The sequence below is a fragment of the Microtus oregoni genome, unplaced genomic scaffold (assembly GCF_018167655.1).
Source record: "Microtus oregoni isolate MIOR12 unplaced genomic scaffold, Mior012 000041F_ref0000270, whole genome shotgun sequence".
Lineage (NCBI taxonomy): Eukaryota > Metazoa > Chordata > Mammalia > Rodentia > Cricetidae > Microtus > Microtus oregoni.
In genome coordinates, this window is record NW_024543208.1 from 22,434,913 (window position 1) to 22,453,608 (window position 18,696).

The following is an 18,696-nucleotide window of genomic DNA, read 5'->3' on the forward strand; positions in this document are numbered from 1 at the left end:
GCCAGTCCCAATTAAGTGTTTCTGTTTATAAGAGTTACTGTGGTGATGGCATCTCTCCACATCCACAGAACCCTTCACCCTCAAAGAAATTTGTTTGCAAGCAACTTACAACTTCCCCAGCTACATGTCATGTTCCTTTTTCTCCACCCTCCAATCAGTGTAACCGCCATGTTCTTTTTAGGAGTTAGCCTGCCTGTTGTTCTTGGAGTTAGTTCTAAGCTGTTTTTCTTTAAACTAAATTAGATATTACCTTTTAAAAATAATAAATAGGGACTGGAAAGGTGACTCATCAATTAAGAGTACTAGCTGCCCTGGATTCAATTCCCAATACCCACATGACAGTTTACAACTGTGTGTTAACTCCAGTTCCAGTGGATCCAACACCCTCACACAGACATACATGCAGGCAAAACACCAATGCATGTAAAATACAAATAGATAAATTTAAACATAACAATAACAATAAACAAGTAAGGTATGCTATCAAATCTATAGACATCTTAAGTTTGTTTGAATTAGAATAAAAATTGCTCAGGGAAAATCAGTAACTCCTATAATTTATCATCACATACCCACAAGTTCTCTCTATTAGAAGACAGAAATAACTGTGACAAAGGATGTCTGTTTTGGGGTTGGAGAGGTAGCTAAGCGGTTAAGACCACTTGCTGCTCTTCCAGAGGTTTTAAGTTCAATTCCCAGCAACTACATTGGGGCTCACAACCATCTATAATGAGATCTGGTGCCCTCTTCTGCTGTGCAAGAATACATGCAGACAGAACACTGTATAAGTAATAGGATAATAATAATAATAATAATAATTTTAAAAGATATCTTTTACATTGGATAGTATGCATTAGATTAGTGCTTGGTGAAGGACATTAGTAAGTTTTGCTTTGTGCTCATTCAACTGAAAAGTTAACAATAAGCATGGATCTACTTACAACACAACAAAAAGTAATCAAAACCACAAAAATTGTTAGGGAATTTGGGGAAAGTGAAGGCGGTGTGTTGTACTAAATAATGCTGAAATAAAAGTGATTAGTGTATCTCCTAAGCATGTCATTCTGAGAGTGTCTTATTTGCAAGTGTAAGAGAGACCCACAACCTTTTTTTTAATCACATCCAACCTTGCTGCTGTATATGATTACTTATAATTCTTAACAAATGTGTTTAAATTGTATGGTACAATATTCAACTTTATATGAATTTTTGTGTGTTCTATATTAGATCCCATACTACCTCCTGAAAGGGCCACACGACTTCATTTGTGTTTCTTTATTTGCTAAAGTAGCCATAATGGAAATCAATGCACACTCAACAACTGCTAGTGGCTAAAAAGCACTTTTATCCAAAAGAGTCAAACACCCTTCCTACCCATAATACCATCTCTCCAGGGTATTCTACACAGACTGCCTAATAATGAACAACATTAGCTAAGAGACCTTGGAGTATCAAATACATCAAAATTACCACTAGTGCTGCAAGTCTTATGAAGTCCATAAACAAGAGTTCTTTCTGTGTGTAGCATTTGCACTTGGCTTTTCTCAAAACCCTCAAGTTCTCCAATATTCCACAAATGTTATATAGAACAGATATGTGTTTTAATGATTTTCACCAGCTTCAGTTTTACTCACTTTTGAAAGGTTGCTTAATTTTTTTAAGTAAGCTAATTAGTGAACAAAGTAGCCTTGAATGATTGCAGGTGGCAATCCCATCCTATTACCCTACTAAAAGCTAAGGTGACACCAATTAAATTAAGGGTGACTGATAATTCTTCCTTATTACTTCACCTGTATTCATATTTCTGCAGTTTTTGCTAATGCTCTGGGGGTCAGTTAAAAGATAAGGGGGAACTAAATTCAGCTCATTAATAAAATTGAAAAGTTTGAGTTTCTAGGCTGTACATGCTAATTATTCTCTGTTGCCACTAAGGCGATTGAAATTAGCACAGGTAAGCACATAAACAACGAAAGGAGACTGTTGAGAAATGAACCTGAAAGAGGAAGGAGAAAAAAAAAAAACCACAGACAAGATAAACAATATCAGCATCCCACCAGCCAGGCAATTCTGCCAATTCCTCCTTGGTCCCAGCGGTACTTTTAACTTATTAGTGTTGGCTGGTACAGTTCCCAGGTGACCCGCTGCTTTAACTGCCTCATTGTTTGGTAACCAAAGGGAACAGTGCTCTTATTGCCAGTAACCTGATTAAGAATATTGAAAACAAGGGACAGAGCAGGTAATGATCTTTCTGCATAGGACCTCTGCACTTAGGAAGCACTCAAGCGTTCAGGAAATAAAGACGTGACCTTTTCAGTCCTGTGCCTCCTGTGTTGTGCCAATAGAATCCTCCTAAGTGGCTCCCAGCAGAAATGAAGTAATTCCCACACCAGTCATGCAACACACTCATTATGTTTACTCTAAATAAAGATGCACTAACAAGTCATCATTTAAGGTATGAGGAAGAGAGAGAGAGAGAGAGAGAGAGAGAGAGAGAGAGAGAGGAGACCAGGTACAACCCTACAGCCTTTTCCCAGTAACAGAAAATCATGTTCATTTTCAACCTTTTTTCTGACACCAATGTTCCAGTTGAACAGTTCTCACAAATTTGATTGTTAATGTAAAATTTTAATCTACAGTGCTAGCTATTAGGAAGGTACAATGCATATGAATATTTACCTTTAGATGCTAATAACTAGTGAAAACAATATTCACGGCCTTGATGTAAATCTCCAACCAAGGAATGAAAGATGAAAGGAGGGAGGAAAGGACTGAGGAAGGGAGGGAGAGGGAGGGAGGGAGAGACTAAAAATTCCTTTAGAGCAAAATCTAAAATATTATTGATGCTTAATAACATTTTACAGGTGATTTTTCATGAGGAAATCGACCACATTTTATCCAGTCTACATAGTGTGAAAAGACCTTGTTTTCTCTTTAAAAACAACCTTTCTTTAAAAGGGAAAACTCACCTATTTCCTTGATATCAACAGGCACTATATAAGAACTCTAAATAATGCCTCCTTTGGAGGAATCTTTCTTAATATCTTCAAATAAAATAAACTTTCCCTCAAAAGTACGGTTTTATTTGTGTAAGTACATCAACTTATGGTTGTGGCACACAATGTTAAAATATTTATAAATTATTGTCAAGTAAAAATAAATGGTCTATACCATTTTTTCCTCAAAATCTCATTCACCTTCAATTCAGATCACTTAATACCCTTCATGCTTTTCTTGTGATGTAGAACAGGGAAATTCCAGGTCAACCGTGAAGCCTGTGATTCTTGTGTTCTGAACCTTAATATTTTTCAAGCTATAGTTTAAAAGCAGATATACATTTTACCACCAGTCCAACTCCTTTCCATCTAAGTACTCATTCTATTCTGTCTCCTATGAACTAGCCCCAATTCTACACTTCTAAACAAAATTAACCACCATAAATTGGTGCAGCTACCACAAATCATACACAGGAAAAAAAAATCTCTTTCATCTAATACTGTAGTCTCCTTATGAAACATCACACATAAAACAGATGTAAATGTAGAAAATCTAGTGCATTCATGAATATAGAATAGAGGTGCATGACTATGAACTATTAAGTTCTATAGCAATACTGTGATATCACCATGAATGCATAAATGTTATTCTTTAACGTTGACTGAGGTTTCTGTCCCACCCAGTCTTTGATTTGCTTTGTTTAAATCATAGCAAGCAGTGAGAAATAAGATGTGTATTTTTTAAAGATAAAGAAAAGCTAAAATAATCATGGAAATGAAAACAAACATGGAAGAAGAGTTAGAGGTGAAAAGAGACTGTAGGAACCTCAGTGAGGAGTGGAGACAATAGAAATGAAGGAGAGAGTAAATAGAGTGAGGTTGAAAGGAAGTTTAGAATCAGAGAGAAAAATGATGGCCATGGAAGGTAGGAAAGGCAAATACAGCGATATACCCACAAAAGGGGATCAGGAGAATACTGGAAGACTAAAACGGGAAGTACTGGAGCCATATAATCATCTGAAGCATTGATGTGAAATATTTGCAAGAACATAATTAGATTACCATAAAGAGAAATACAAAGAATTTTCCTTAATATTTCACAGAAACATTTTTAAAAGAAAAAAATATCTTATAGAAACATAAAAAGAAAAGTATCTTTGCATTGCCACGATAAAGAGTCAACTTGAGTGTATTGAGAGAAAGGAACAAACATGAATATAACTGACTGAGCTGTTATTTTTGATAGCAACATTCACTGCCAAACTACAACAGAATATCTCTAAGACATCTTCAATGGTAAATAGATGCATTAATAAAATGGTGTATACTAGTATCATATAGAATATAAACACTGGGCTGGAAATAGAAATTAATGGTAGACTATGACCCTAAAATTGGCACCCCAAGAAACAAATAATTAAATGAAGAATTAAGTAAAACTAGCTATCATGAAAACTAACCACAAAGAAATAAAACATACGTTGAAGATTTAAAAATATATGACATCTAACACAAAACCAATGAGAGGCATATTGTATCAACATAACAATTATTTTATCCATAAATATTACACATGTGGAGAAATAATATTTTAAAACAATATTGCAGGACACAGAAAAGAATTTGATCAGACTTCCATAACAAAGGAATTTTTCAGGTTGTCTTCCATTCCCCTCCTCCAGCATCCCTGTGAGTACCCTCCCCGACTGTGTGCCCATGAAATAACCACTTACTTGATGTAAATTAGAAAATGTAAACAGTTAAAGTCTCTGGAAATTGACCCAGGGGCAGACAGCAAATCAATAAATGTTTATTCAAGAAAATCTTCTAAATGTCAATGAAAACAGCAGGAGTCTGTTATAGGTGGACTAAAACCAGATTCTAGCCCATCCCTAAGCAACTTGTTGCAAGGCACTTACCGCATCAGGTGAGAGAGAGATGGGAGCCCCTTTTACTCTGACCCCAGCCAATAGACTAGTTTTACCATTGGTGAGGTAGCATATCTCATGCCATGAGCCAGGCCTCTGAGTAAGGGAGATTAAAACAATATAAGAAATTATCAGGGAAAGATAGGATAGTTCAACAAGTTGTGTTTAAACAATTGGGTAGGTTTATTTCTTAGGTCAAATTAATCTCCCATTCCTAAGCCCGAATAAATTTTAAGTGGAACAAAAATTCAAGTACTATAAATTAAAAGAAAGCCAGAAAAAGAACGAAAATAACAAGGAAGAAAATTTGTAAGTAAATAAAACCGTTCAAAGGACTTCTAAAAATTCAGAATCCATGAAACATTAACATTTTTTATTGCACAGAAAGAAAAAAATAACTCTGTCTGTTCAAAAAAACAATAAGCGAAGCCAAGAGACAGGCTTCAAGCACTTGGGAACCTGAGGCAAGAGGATTGTAATGAGTTAAAAGCCAGTCTATGTTCAAATGTATGATACTGTTGTCAAAAACAAAGAAAAATAAAGGAATGAAAAGAAAAGAGATATCATAAACAGAGGGAGACATTTCTATAATATGGCAGAAGGGGGATAAACTTACTACTATAGCAAGTTCCTAGAAATCAGCAAGCAAAAGAAAAATAATATTAACAATAAAAGAAGTTTCTAAAGATATAAGCAGATAATTCTCAGAAAGTTTCAAGGGATTTTTTTTTAACAGATGTCAATCTCATTTGTCATATAGTGGTTTCCCTTGTGGCCAATATGACACAAGAACAACTTAGGGAAGAGGATTTATTTTGGCTAATAACTTGAAAGGATAAAAATCAATGGTGGTAGGGAAGACATGGTGGGGGACTAGAACATCCATGGCGGCAGACCCCTACGTTACTTGTTCACACCTCCATACAGAGTAGAACAGAAAATAGAACATGGAAAAGGTCAGGCTATAAAAGCCTAGACCAGACCCCACCCCAGAGACCCACTTCCTCCAGCCAAACCCACATCCCAAAGGTTCCATGTCCCCAGGACAGCACCTCCAGTGAGGGACCAATTTACAAAACACATGAGTCTGTAGGGAAACTTACATCCAAACCATGCCATTTATACCATCCAAGGTCTTTGCTGCTTTATTCACAATAACAAGGAAATTAAAGCAGCTTGGATGTCTATCAGCTGACTAACAGATAATGAAAACATGACATGTATACACAAAGAGAAATTATTCAGCTGTGATAAAAATAAAATTATAAAATACACAGATAAAGAAATTAAGCTGGGAATATTTATTCTGAGTTAAGGAACTCAGACCTAGACATAGAAATGTCTCATGTTCTCTCTCATTTTTGGATGCTAGATATATGTATGTTTACACTGGAGACCATAGGAGGCAGGAAACTAGTAAAGGGCCATAGTAGAGTATTTCAAAGAAAGGGGATGGAATTAAAATGCTGTTAAATAAAAGGGCAAATGATTGAACAATAATACTATTTTTATATTTTGCCATCATGTCCTATCCAAATTCATGAAATTTTAAAAAAAATGCATCATAGGAATTATTTCAAAGAATCCATTCTCCTTGTCCTAGTCTCTCCATCTTCCTATGAAACTTTCAGAAAACTACACCTGTGGGAAGAAATTAAAGAAGAAAAGAATGAAAAAGAACCAAAGTAGAATTTACAGTCAGCTAGAATATTTTTACCCCAGAATCCCACATGCTGAACTACCTAAAGAATGCATTCATCCTTTGGTTGACTTAAGTGGACTCCTCCCTGTTGAAAAGAAAGCAGATTTGGACCTTAATTGCATGAGGGTCTAAGTAGAAAGAAGTAAGCAGAAAAGAGAGATGGCATTCCTTCTAAGTCTAGGAACAACCTAGACCTTCTCAAGAGCAAGATGAGCACCAAGTTACTATACAGCCATAGGAGGGGTGGGTATTCGCAGCTAAAACACTTATTATGTCCCTTCTTTGTAACATCTGAAGGGAAGGAAACACACATCTTCTCAGTGGTCTTACCCTTTCACTTCAACAACAGATTCTGAGTTTTCCCCTTCAAAGTCCATCACCAGAAAATATGAACCACTTGGTACTATGGAGCCCAAACACTATTCCTTTACTTTACAGAAATGCTGAGCTTTTTCTGAGAAGTGGAAACATGGAGAGACAGGCAACTTGTTAGAAGAACAGCCTTGTGATCCACAGGAAAACTAATGGGATGTGTCCTAAGGATACGTTCAGAAGTTAATCATAGAGAAGAATTCTATGTTTCCTAGGGATATGCTTGTTAAAATGAACATGATTGTATCCGTAATCTGTAGGTATTACATTGTCTTGAAAACATCTGTGGTGATTTCAATGGGATATCCCCTGTAAGATCTGCATTTGAACATTTGTTCTCCAGTTGGTGGAATTGTTTGGGAAGGATCATGAGGTTTTTGGCCTTGTGGAGGAGGTGTGTCCCTGGAAGGAGGCTTTGAGATTTCAAAAGATTCATGCCAACCACAGTTTGCTCTTTGCCTCCTGTTGGGGATCAAGATGTGAGCTCTTGGTTCAAGCCTCCTATTGCCATGCCTTTACTCTGCCATCATTAGATTCTAACCCTCTGGAATGCCAAGGACAATTAAACTTTTTTTTACTTGATAAGCTGTCTTATCTCAGCAACAAAAAATGTATAAATGTGATTGTGGATAATGCATATTATTACAGCTTAGATATTAAATGGAGCATTACACAAGGTAGAATAAAAATAAAGTTGTTTTGGCTGGAAGCTCTGGAGACTTCTCTTTGACCACTTGCCAATTAAGTAACATTTTCCCAGTGAAATTGGAGTATACTTAAAATGGAATGCATGTGTCTTCTATCCTATTTGATCACCATTTCCATGAGGTCAAAATTCAAATATTTCCAATCATGGCTATTAGACACAGATTTTGCTTCAGGTCATATAAATATATCTCCTTTTGCCAATCATGGATATCAATTTTTTTCCTTAACTCACGTAAATTAGAAGCTTAAATTCAGATCAATGATAATAATATACATAAAATTAAATTCATTCACTAAAGCAGTGGTTCTCAACTGTGGGTCATGATCCCTTTGGGAGTCGTAAATTATATATCTTTCATATTAAATATTAAATTATGATTCCAAACATTAGAAAAATTACAATTATGAATTAGCAACAAATTAATTTTATAGCTTTGGGTCATCACTACATGAGGAACTGTTTTAAAGGATCATAGCATTAAAAAGGTCTAATCTAAAGTCTTTGGAACATTAAAAATTTAGATAGTCAAAACATCTAGATGAGAATTAGTTCTTTAAAAATTAAATTTTAAAATAAATTTAAATATCTTAAGTGAGTATCCAATGCATAATTGTTCTGAAAATTATATTTTTTCATTGTATAAATATATAAGAACTAAAATCTATATTATATACATACCTATAGCCTATTAAAGGTGTGAGATTATTTGCAATGGTGATATTTTTCACCTCATTCTATATGTGGATATGTGGTGTGCATGCATGTATATGCACATTTGCATTTGTCTAAGCATACATGTGTGTGTACAAATGCAAACACATGCATATAGAGACTAGAGGTCAACACCCTGTATCTTCTTCAATAACTCTCCATTTTATTTCCTGAACAGAAGTCTCTCTCGCTAACCCAGAGCATGCTCATTTGACTAGTCTAGCTAGCCGAATTGCCCCATTGATTCCATTTCTACTTCCCAAGTTCTGGGATTACAGGCTGGTTGCCATAGCCAGTTTCTAAATAAGTACTAGGAATCTGAACTCTAGTTTCTCAGCAATAACTTTATCCACTAAGTCATCTCCCACACCCCCTCTTCTCTTTTTCATCCTTCCCCCTCCTTGGTTGCTGGCAGGGCCCTCATAGAAGCTCTTCTAGTTCTAAGGGCTTCGCTTTACATTCTCCAAGCATTCAGAAGTCATATGATGAGACTTTTTCAGTTTGTTAGCTGACATTGGGCTTTGAAATAAGGCCTGAGGGAGCCACTTTGCAGCTACATACACAGGGTGTTAACACAGACCAGCTGGGACATCTATTTTGACCAAGCAAGGGGGGCATTTTACTTACTTTCCTCAATTGCCACTAGAAGAGTTTGATATCATATTAATTTGGCAAAGGTGAGCATCACATCACAATAAATGTCCTACTGATGTGTGCTGTGTGTTTGTGTATGTGTGCCCATGTGTGTGTGTGCACTTATGTATGCAGATGTGTGTATGTATTTGCATGTGTGTGTATTTGAGGCCAAAGGTCAATGACAGATGTCTTCTTCAGTTGTCATATACTTTATTTTATGAGTGAGTTTCTCAGTGAATCTGGAATTTCCTGGTTTGCCCAGGCAGTCTGGCTGGCAGGCTCTCACAATACAACTGTCTCTGTTTCCCCAGCACTGCGGTTACAGGCATGTGTCCTTGCACTCACACGTTTTCTGATGTGAGTTCTTGGTCTTGAACTCAGATCGTCATGCTTGCTTGACAAGGACTCTAGTGGCCAAGTCATCCTCCACCATGATTTATGCTTTTTTATGATTAATAAAAAAAAAGAATTTTATTAAGATTCTGTGAAAACACTAGATGAAATCATTTTTCATTAGGCAATGGAAGAATGGGTTCTCTGAATTGTAAAGCAAAGAAAATGAAAAGCCAGAGCCTGGTGTGATTCCTCACAGGTGCATGCTAAGCACTTCTCTGTATTTCCCAGAGCTGGGCAACAAATCTGTTTTTATGCTTTGTTATTCATGCAAAGAAATGAAATTCATAATGTCTACTTAATGTAAATAAAGTGATTGCCTCAGAAAAGCAAGTTATTCGCATGGCGAGTCAAGAAAGCAAATTTCCTTTGTCCTTCGTCAAGAACTCACTGTAACATTAAAATTGCATTCTCAGCAGGAACTTTACAAGTCACAAGGAAGAGCTTCGCTGGACAGTCCTATATAAAACCCTTCCGTGTAAGTCAATAGCATGACTTGATAAGAAAAACTCTATAGGGAGACACACAAAATGGCTTGTTTTAAACACAACAGTTAATTGTCCATGACTGCTCCTGGTAGACCAATGTCACTGTCTGTGACATTGTTGAGAGCATACACTTGGTCACCTCTCAGTCACCAGTGAGAGATTACTTGCTAGCTCAAGTCATTGAAGGATGCTTGGCAGGTCTCCCTGGGACCTATAACTCTATCCTGGGCCCTGCACACATCACAAAAGTTGTGACTTAAGCATTAAGCCAGTGCAGACAGACCAGGGGCTTCATTATTATTCCAAGCCTCCACTTAAAATATAGCTGCTCGCTATGGGATTTAAAATAAGAAAATAGAGACAAATTAATTAAGAGAAAGGAAACATCAATTAAAGGCTTTACTGTCAACAATTTACTGGTCAGTGTATGAAGTTAACTAGCAAACAAATAGCTTATTACTGATTTCATCGACTTTCGTGACTCTCCCACCAAGCCAACACTGACTCCTTCAGTTTACTTTCTATACAAATAGGCAACATTAGAATTCTCCCAGAGAACAGGATAGAAAATTGTTCATAATGAATTAAGATTTGGAATTGAAAACACAAACAGTAGTGTGCTCGAACAACGTGAGATTATCCAGTGCAAACAATGGATCAATTCTCGGCTGAGTAAGAAGATAACTAAATCTCCAATGCCCATGGCTCTTGAAAGGCAGTGATTACAGTTTTTAATGCATCAACTTGCCAGTGTCTTAGAGAAGGAAACAACTCAGCCTTGACACCGAGAGTACCCCATCTGCACACACACAAATGCCTGAAAGTGACTTAGCAGTCAATTGGAGTAGGTCTCAACTGCCTGGAAAGATATACAACATTCAGCTATTAATGTTAATTTTTAATTATAGACATGAAAAGTGGATATTAAAGATTCATTGAGTTTATCTGTTATACTGATAGAGAACAGTGCCAAGTGACAGCTCTCAGGATATAAACCACTGAAATGCAGGGACTAAATCTCTGTAAACATCCAAAACCATGTCAACAAACAATGAAGCTTTTGCCAATGAAGATGATAAGGACTCAGGATTCCTGGTAGAAAGAGCCAATTTAAACCTATTATCTCAAAAACAACTTAGGAGTTTCTTCAACCAAATTTCAGAGAAGACATTGGCAAAATAGGACTTCAGGTTAGCTCCAGAGCCTGAGGTGGAAACGTGAATTCTCACCTCCAAGCCTTTTGTTCTTATTCTCTGTTATACTAACTTCATCTTCTCAACATGAAACCCATTCCTTTTGTGCAGCAATGTCTTAGTTATGTTTTAGTTGCTGTGAAGACACACTATGATCATGGCAACTCTTAAAGAAGGCAAACATTTAATTGGGGTGGCTCGCTTACAGTTTCAGAGATTCAGTTAATTATCATCATGACAGGGAGCATGGCAGCACACAGGCAGATGTGGCACTGGAGCTGAGAGCACTACATCATGCAGGCAACAGGAAGTTAACTGACAGTGGCATTGAGGGAAGCATGAGCAAAAGAGACCTCAGAGTTCATGCCCATAGTGACACACTTCCTCCAACAAGACCACACCTACTCCCTAATGACATACCTAATAGTGCCACTCTTTGGGAATCATTTTCTTTCAAACCACCAGATTCCACTCCCTGACCCCCAAAAGCTTATAGCCATATCAAAATGAAAAAAATGCATTCTGTCCAACTTCAGTAATAGTCTAGAAGTTATTTCAATGTCCAGAGTCTCTTCTGAGACACATGGCAATCTCTAACTCTAATTCCCCTGTAAAAAATCAAAATCGAAAAGTAGATCACATATTCCAACATATAATGAAACAAAATACATATTACCATTCCAAAACACAGAGAAGGGAATATAGTGAGGAAGTACTGGACAAAATCAAGAAAGAAAACCATCTGGGCAAACTCCAAACGTTGTATCTCCATGTGTGATATCAAAACACTCCAAGTCTCCAGCAATTCCATTGAGGTTTGACTGCAGCATATTTTTTTTTTATCTCTTGGGACGGTTCCACTTCCTGTAAGCAGCTCTCCTTGGCAGGTATCCCATGACTCTGCAGTCTCTGCCATCTTGGATTCTCCACAGCAATTCAGGTTTCAACTTCACAGCTTCACACAATGACCTCTCTTCTAGACCTCAATTCAAGGACATCCCTGACACATGCCTGGCTTCAGTAGCTTTATTCCATAACTCCTTTATTCTATCCTTAACTCTAAAACCAAAACCACGTGGCAGAATCTGCCAAGTTCTGCTGCTTAGTGGGGCTGGAACATGACCCCCTTGTTGAACTACATCTTCACCAGTTTTCTGTTTTCCTTTACTGCCTAAACTTGGTTGTCCTTTAACTTGCTCTTTCCACCAGGCGGGTCTCAAACTCAGAGATCTATGCACCTCTGCCTTCCCAGTACTGGAATTAAAGCTGTACCTCACCACAAGGTGGCTCTACACTTTTCTTTAGTTCCTCTCCACAAGTTGGAAATTTAGCTGGGTGTGTTTGCCCTGAGGTCACCAGTCAGTCCCTTTATTCCATTTTCTAAACTGTGTACCTCCATGAACACAGAATTTAGCTTTATTCTATTTCTTGGTGCTATTTGTCTGCTCAGTTTTTTCATTTTGTGATTTACTCTGCTCAGTTTGCTCCTTTTCATTATAAATCTTCATTATCGCTATCACTTAAAAACACTCGACAGTCTATGCTAGGCTGCTTCAATATTTCTTCTGCCAACAGAATTAACCCAAAACTCTTCACTTTAGCCTCAGGAAGACTCTTAGGACAAGGGCAAAAGGCAGGCATTTCCTTTACCAAAATATCACAAGAACCATCTCTAGGCAACATACTAAAATTCTTCTCCTCTGAAACATCTTGACTCAGCTCCCCACAATTTATCAAATCACATTTAACACCACTGTTTTCCATGTTCCTACTAGGATGACCCATTAATCAATACTTAATACAGTCACCTGCTTTTCTAATCTACAGCCCTTCCACAGTCCCAAGGTCCATATGACTCCAAACAAAATCATGGTCAGGCCTAGCACAGCAATACCCCAATCCCTGATACCAACTTCTGTCTTAGTTAGGTTCTTATTGCTGTGAAGAGACATCATGGCCATGGCAATTCTTATAAAGAAACCATTTAATTGGGGAAGTTCAATTACAGTTTCAAAGGCTCAGTCCATTACCATCATAATGGGGAGCAGATGGCATGCAGACAGACACAGTGCTGGAGCTAAGAGTGCTATATCGTGCCAGGCAGTGTAGTGGTAGTGCATGCCTTTTATCCCAACACTCAGGAGGCAGAAGCAAGTGAATTTCTGTGTGTTCAAGACCAGCCTGATCTACAGAGCTAGTTGCAGGATAGCTGGGGTTGTTACACAGAGAAACCCTGTCCCAAATAAACAAACAAAATAATTGCTTCATCTTGTAGGCAACAGGGAGTTGATTCAGTCACACTGAGGGAAGCTTGGGCAAAAGAACCGCAAACCATAGTATCACTCCTTTTGGGACTATTTTCTTTCAAACCACCACAAACAGAAAATACAAATTCAGTAGCATCATTTTAATCTTTGCAGACTGTCTTCACAAACTACTTAAAACTATTATAAGAAAAACTCACATTGATATACAGTCACATGTTCATGAAAATCAGATTTTGCACTAGAAGAGTAAGTATAAGTAAATGGTGGTTATTTATTTTTAAAAAGATACTAAATAATGATGAGTTCCTACAATTGAAACCTCTTCAGGAAGCATGCCACAGAATTGGCAAACAAGTCCAAAATATTAGAGAATTTTGTTACAATAATTGTTATTATATAATTAAGCCAAAGTGGAATTAGTGAAGAACCACTAATAACTATTATGATGAGTGAGAAATGCAGCTTGGGTATTAAGGAGATTGACTTAATATTTTTTATAAAACCATGTGGTACATGTTATGGCAGATATCCTCAAAGATAAGGATGTCAACCATATGAACCAGGAGGTAAACATGGTCCACAGACATCATGGAAGACACTGAAAGCTTGGTCTGTGTTCACAACACCCAGTTTAGTATAAAATGTAGGTGTATTTCATGTTCTCATATGCTAATGTCCACTTTCCTAAAAGTCCTAAAAAATGCAGAAGTTCCTGTAGACTTGCAGTATAGCAGAGAACTGATTTAGTGGTCAACTTGAAAATAAGACTAACCAAAATTCATTCTGCTATGGATGACACACTACCGGAGGGTTCTTAAATTTTGGGGGATGCTAATCAAGCCCAGAGCTACACAGTGTTAAGCCAGTGGCTATATCACCGCCACTCCTGAAGATTTGAAAGATAAATATACAAGACTAAGCAAGAAAAGGACAGATGAAGAGAGGGATAAAAAAAAGAGCATGTTAATATAGCAGCACTTTGTTACAAAGATATGACTACTATATATCCATGGATTTCACTCATTACATAGTTGTTACTACAGATATATTTGTGAGGATACATATAACTTCTGAGCTTCCTTTTCCAAGAACTTACTGTGGGAACTGGAGAGATGGCTCAGTGGTGAAGAACATGAAGAGGTCCTGAGTTTCGTTTCCAATACAAATTTCCAGTAGCAAAAGGCTGCCTGTAATTCTAATTACAGGTGATCCGATGGCCTCTGGGACCTCTGCAGGCATCTACGCTCATCTATACATATACTCACTCACAGACACACACACACACACACACACACACACACACACACAATTAAAATAATTAAATGATTAAAATACTGTGTCTGTCCCCAACGGCAGAACCAAAGGAAATTTTGCGGTCCATCTGAGTGTGGAAACCATTGTACACAGCCCGTTTATGAAAGCGCTTCTCAGAGACATTAGAACAGCTGCAGAGTATAGCTAAGAAACCACTCATGAACCCTGAACAAAATCCACACATAAAAAAGAAACCTTATTTTACTCTCTGCCATGAAGAAATCACCGATTAAACAGAAATTGCTCCATAACACTAGATACGTGATCTCCTCACAATCATTAAGATCACAGGTTATCTTTTAATTCATTTGCTTATTTCTTTTATTCTTTGAGGTTATAATATAATTACATCATTGTCTCCTTTATTTCCTCCCTTAAAAATCCTCCTATATACTCCTCCTTTCTTTTGCTCAAATTCATGGCCTCTTTTTCATTGATTATTATTACATATATATTACATATATATATATATATGTATATATATATCCTAGAACAGGATGTGTTTAAAACATCCCAGCACTGTATGTCAGACATCAAAAGTCACACTAACATGAATTAACGGTAACAGAATCCAACATTACACAAGAAACAAAGTTATAAAATTTACTAAATAAAGTATAATTATGTCAAAAGAACATGGCGAAACTACAACTCCTTGTGGCCCAGCAGAAGCACCTAGGGATGCCACCTGCTAACAGGCAAGGATGATTTTTAGGACAGATGTGACTTGCATGAAACTGATGCTTCTAAGTTTCAGTAAAGGAAACATCTTTTAGCAATGAGTTGAAGAATATATTTCTGAAAACACATAGATATGGGAGATAAAAACACAAAAAAGAAAAGAAAACATACATTTAAATGCATAGTTGTGCCTCTGAGAGAGCAAGAGAAATCCACAGAGAAGAGTGGCAGGAAGACCAAGAAAGAGCCATGAATAGCCAATGAATATAAAAGTGTGACTGATCTTGAAGCTTTTCTCAAGCCCAGGAATGTCAAGACTCCAATCTGATAGCTGTGCAGGCATGGTGGCGAGGCTGTGGGGTAGCAGGAGAAAAGACCAAGGCATCAGCTCAGAATTGTGACTCAAGAAACGAAAAGTTAGGAGATGAAAAGGGAACTTGTCCATCTCAGACTGAGGCCTGAGAAAGAAAAGCATTACCCTTGAGGATGCAAAACCAGTTTTATCCTGAAACAGATTTGGATTTTTGAATTTATACTTCAGCAGATTTTAAGAAAACCCAAGCCAAGAAAAAAATATAAAGAAATCCCAGGAAGGATGTGCTTTAGAACATCGGTGAAAACAAATACAAACTTTTCTTGAGCTACTGACTTACATCAGGGGACTTACAGACTTTCCAGCAATTAAGAATACCTGAACAAATACCAACAAATCAAAATTGTAAAAACACATAAATTGTTTGTTAATTCTGCTTAGTCTGAGTCCTGTCAGTTGCTTTCATTATGCAGAAGTAGAAAGGGTCATCAGAATTTCAAACTCCATCAAGCCCGTAGAAATCAGGAAGGAAAGGAGAACAAAAAGGATGAAAAACTGTAGCAAAATCACACAGCCAAATACAAATGTGGCCATTACTAATATATAATAAGTGCATAAGCTATTTGTATATGGTTTAATTATAAATGATTGCAGTATAACAAATATATCAGTAATCACTATAAATGCAAATAGCTTACAACAATAACTTAAGTACATAATAAAACCACATTCAATGAATCTAGTTGCATCCAACACCAAAGAGTCAAAGGTAAAATATAATAGAGTGAAACTGATAGGGAGAAATGAGATAATAAAAAGATATCAACTTAGAAATACATGATACTACAGTTATAGGATCTAATAAGATCAGATTAAGTTGAAAAACAGTATGAGACACAGAAAAGATCACTAGCTAACAATTGACATTCTCGGATATAAAACTATCATAGTGTTAAATTTTAATGTTTCTCTCCTTAACTGGCAAATCACATCAATAAAACATCATTTGTAAACCTTGTACCTTGAAATAGGTAGGCATAGTGGTGCACTGTAATCCCAGCACTTGAGAAATACATATAAAAAAAAAAAGAGGATCAGAAATTACCTTTGGCTATATTGAAAGTTCGAGATCAAATAGGCCTAATGAGACTAAAGAAACAAATAAATAAGTCCTTGCACTGGCAGCTAGAATTTTATAAGTATATGGTTATAAAACAGCCTGTATTAACTACTTTCTAGGTCTGTGACAAAATATCTGAAAAAGGCAACTTGTGAGAGAAAATGTTGATTCTGGCTCAGATCATTAATATCCCTTAATATAAATGAACTTGGCTCATCTATAAAAGGACATAGGCTAACAAATTGAATACAAACGCAGAATCTATACTTCTGCAGAATACAAGAAACACACTTAACATGCAAAGACAGACATTGCCTCAAAGTAAAGAGTGGGGAAGATAATTTTCCAATCAAATGGACCTAAGAAAAAAGCTGGTGTAGCTATCCTAATATCTAACAAAATATACTTAAAACTAAAATCAGAAGAGACAAAGAAGGCTATTTCATACTTGTCACGGGAAAAATCCATCAAGAGGAAATCTCAATACTGAACATTTATACCCCAAATACAAGGAAACTTTCATATGTAAAAGAAACACTTCTAGAGCTTAAATTATACCTTAAACTCTGCATACTAATAGTGGGAGACTTCAACACCCTACTATCACCACTGGACAGATATGCCAGACAGAAAATTAGCAGAAAAATGTTATGACTCAAATGGACTTAAGCGACATCTATTGAACATTCCATCCAAACATAAAAGAATATACCTTCTTCTCAGCATCTCATGGAATCTTTTCAAAAATTGACCACATACTAAGCAACAAAGCAAACCTCAGTAGATACAAAAAAAAATATGGAATAACCCCATGTATCTTACTGGATCACTGTGACTTAAAATTAGAATTCGACAGTAATAGTAATTCCAGAAGTCCCACAAACACATGGAAATCAAATAATGTTCTCCTGAATCATCAATGGGTCAAGGAAGAAATTAAAGACTTCCTAAAATTCAGTGAAAATGACCACACAACATATCCAAGCTAATGAGAACAATGAAAAAAGAATTAAGAGGAAAGTTCATACACTAAATGCCTACATAAAGAAGATGGAAAAATTTCACACTAGTGAGTTATCAGAACACCTGAAATCTCTAGAACAAAAAGAAGCAAACTCACCCAGGAGGACTAGACAGCAGGAAATAATCAAATTGGAAGCTGAAATTAACAAAATATGAACAAAGAAAACAAGACAAAGACTCGATGATACAAAGAGTTGGTTCTTCAGAAAAATCAACAAAATAGACTGAAACAGTCATCAAAAGTCTTCCAATCAAAAGAAGCTCGGGTTTCAGTGCAAAATTCTACAAGATTTTCAAAGAAAAACCAATACCAATACTTCTCAAATTGTTCCACACAATTAAAACAGAAGGAACATGGATTGCCACGCTCTTTTTACGAGGCCACAGTTACCCAGATACTCAAACCACACAAAGACATTTCTAAGAAAGAGAATTACAGACCAATATCACTCATGAACATTGATGCAAAAATACTAAATAAAATACTGGCAAACTGAATCCATGAACACATCAGGAAGTCATCCAACATGACCAAGTGGGCTTCATCCCAGAGATACAGGGATGGTTCAGCATATGAAAATTCTATCCATGTAATCCACTATATAAACAAACTGAAAACAAAAACACAAGATCATCTCATTAGATGCTGAAAAAGCCTTTGGAAAAATACAACATCCCTTCATGATAAAGGTTTGGGAGAGAGCAGGGACACAACGAGCATACCTAAACATAATAAAGGCAATATACTGCAAGCCAACAGCCAATATCAAACTAAATGGAGAAAAAATCAAAGTGAGCCCATTGAAATCAGGAACAAGACAAGGTTGTCCACTCTCTCCATATCTGTTCAATA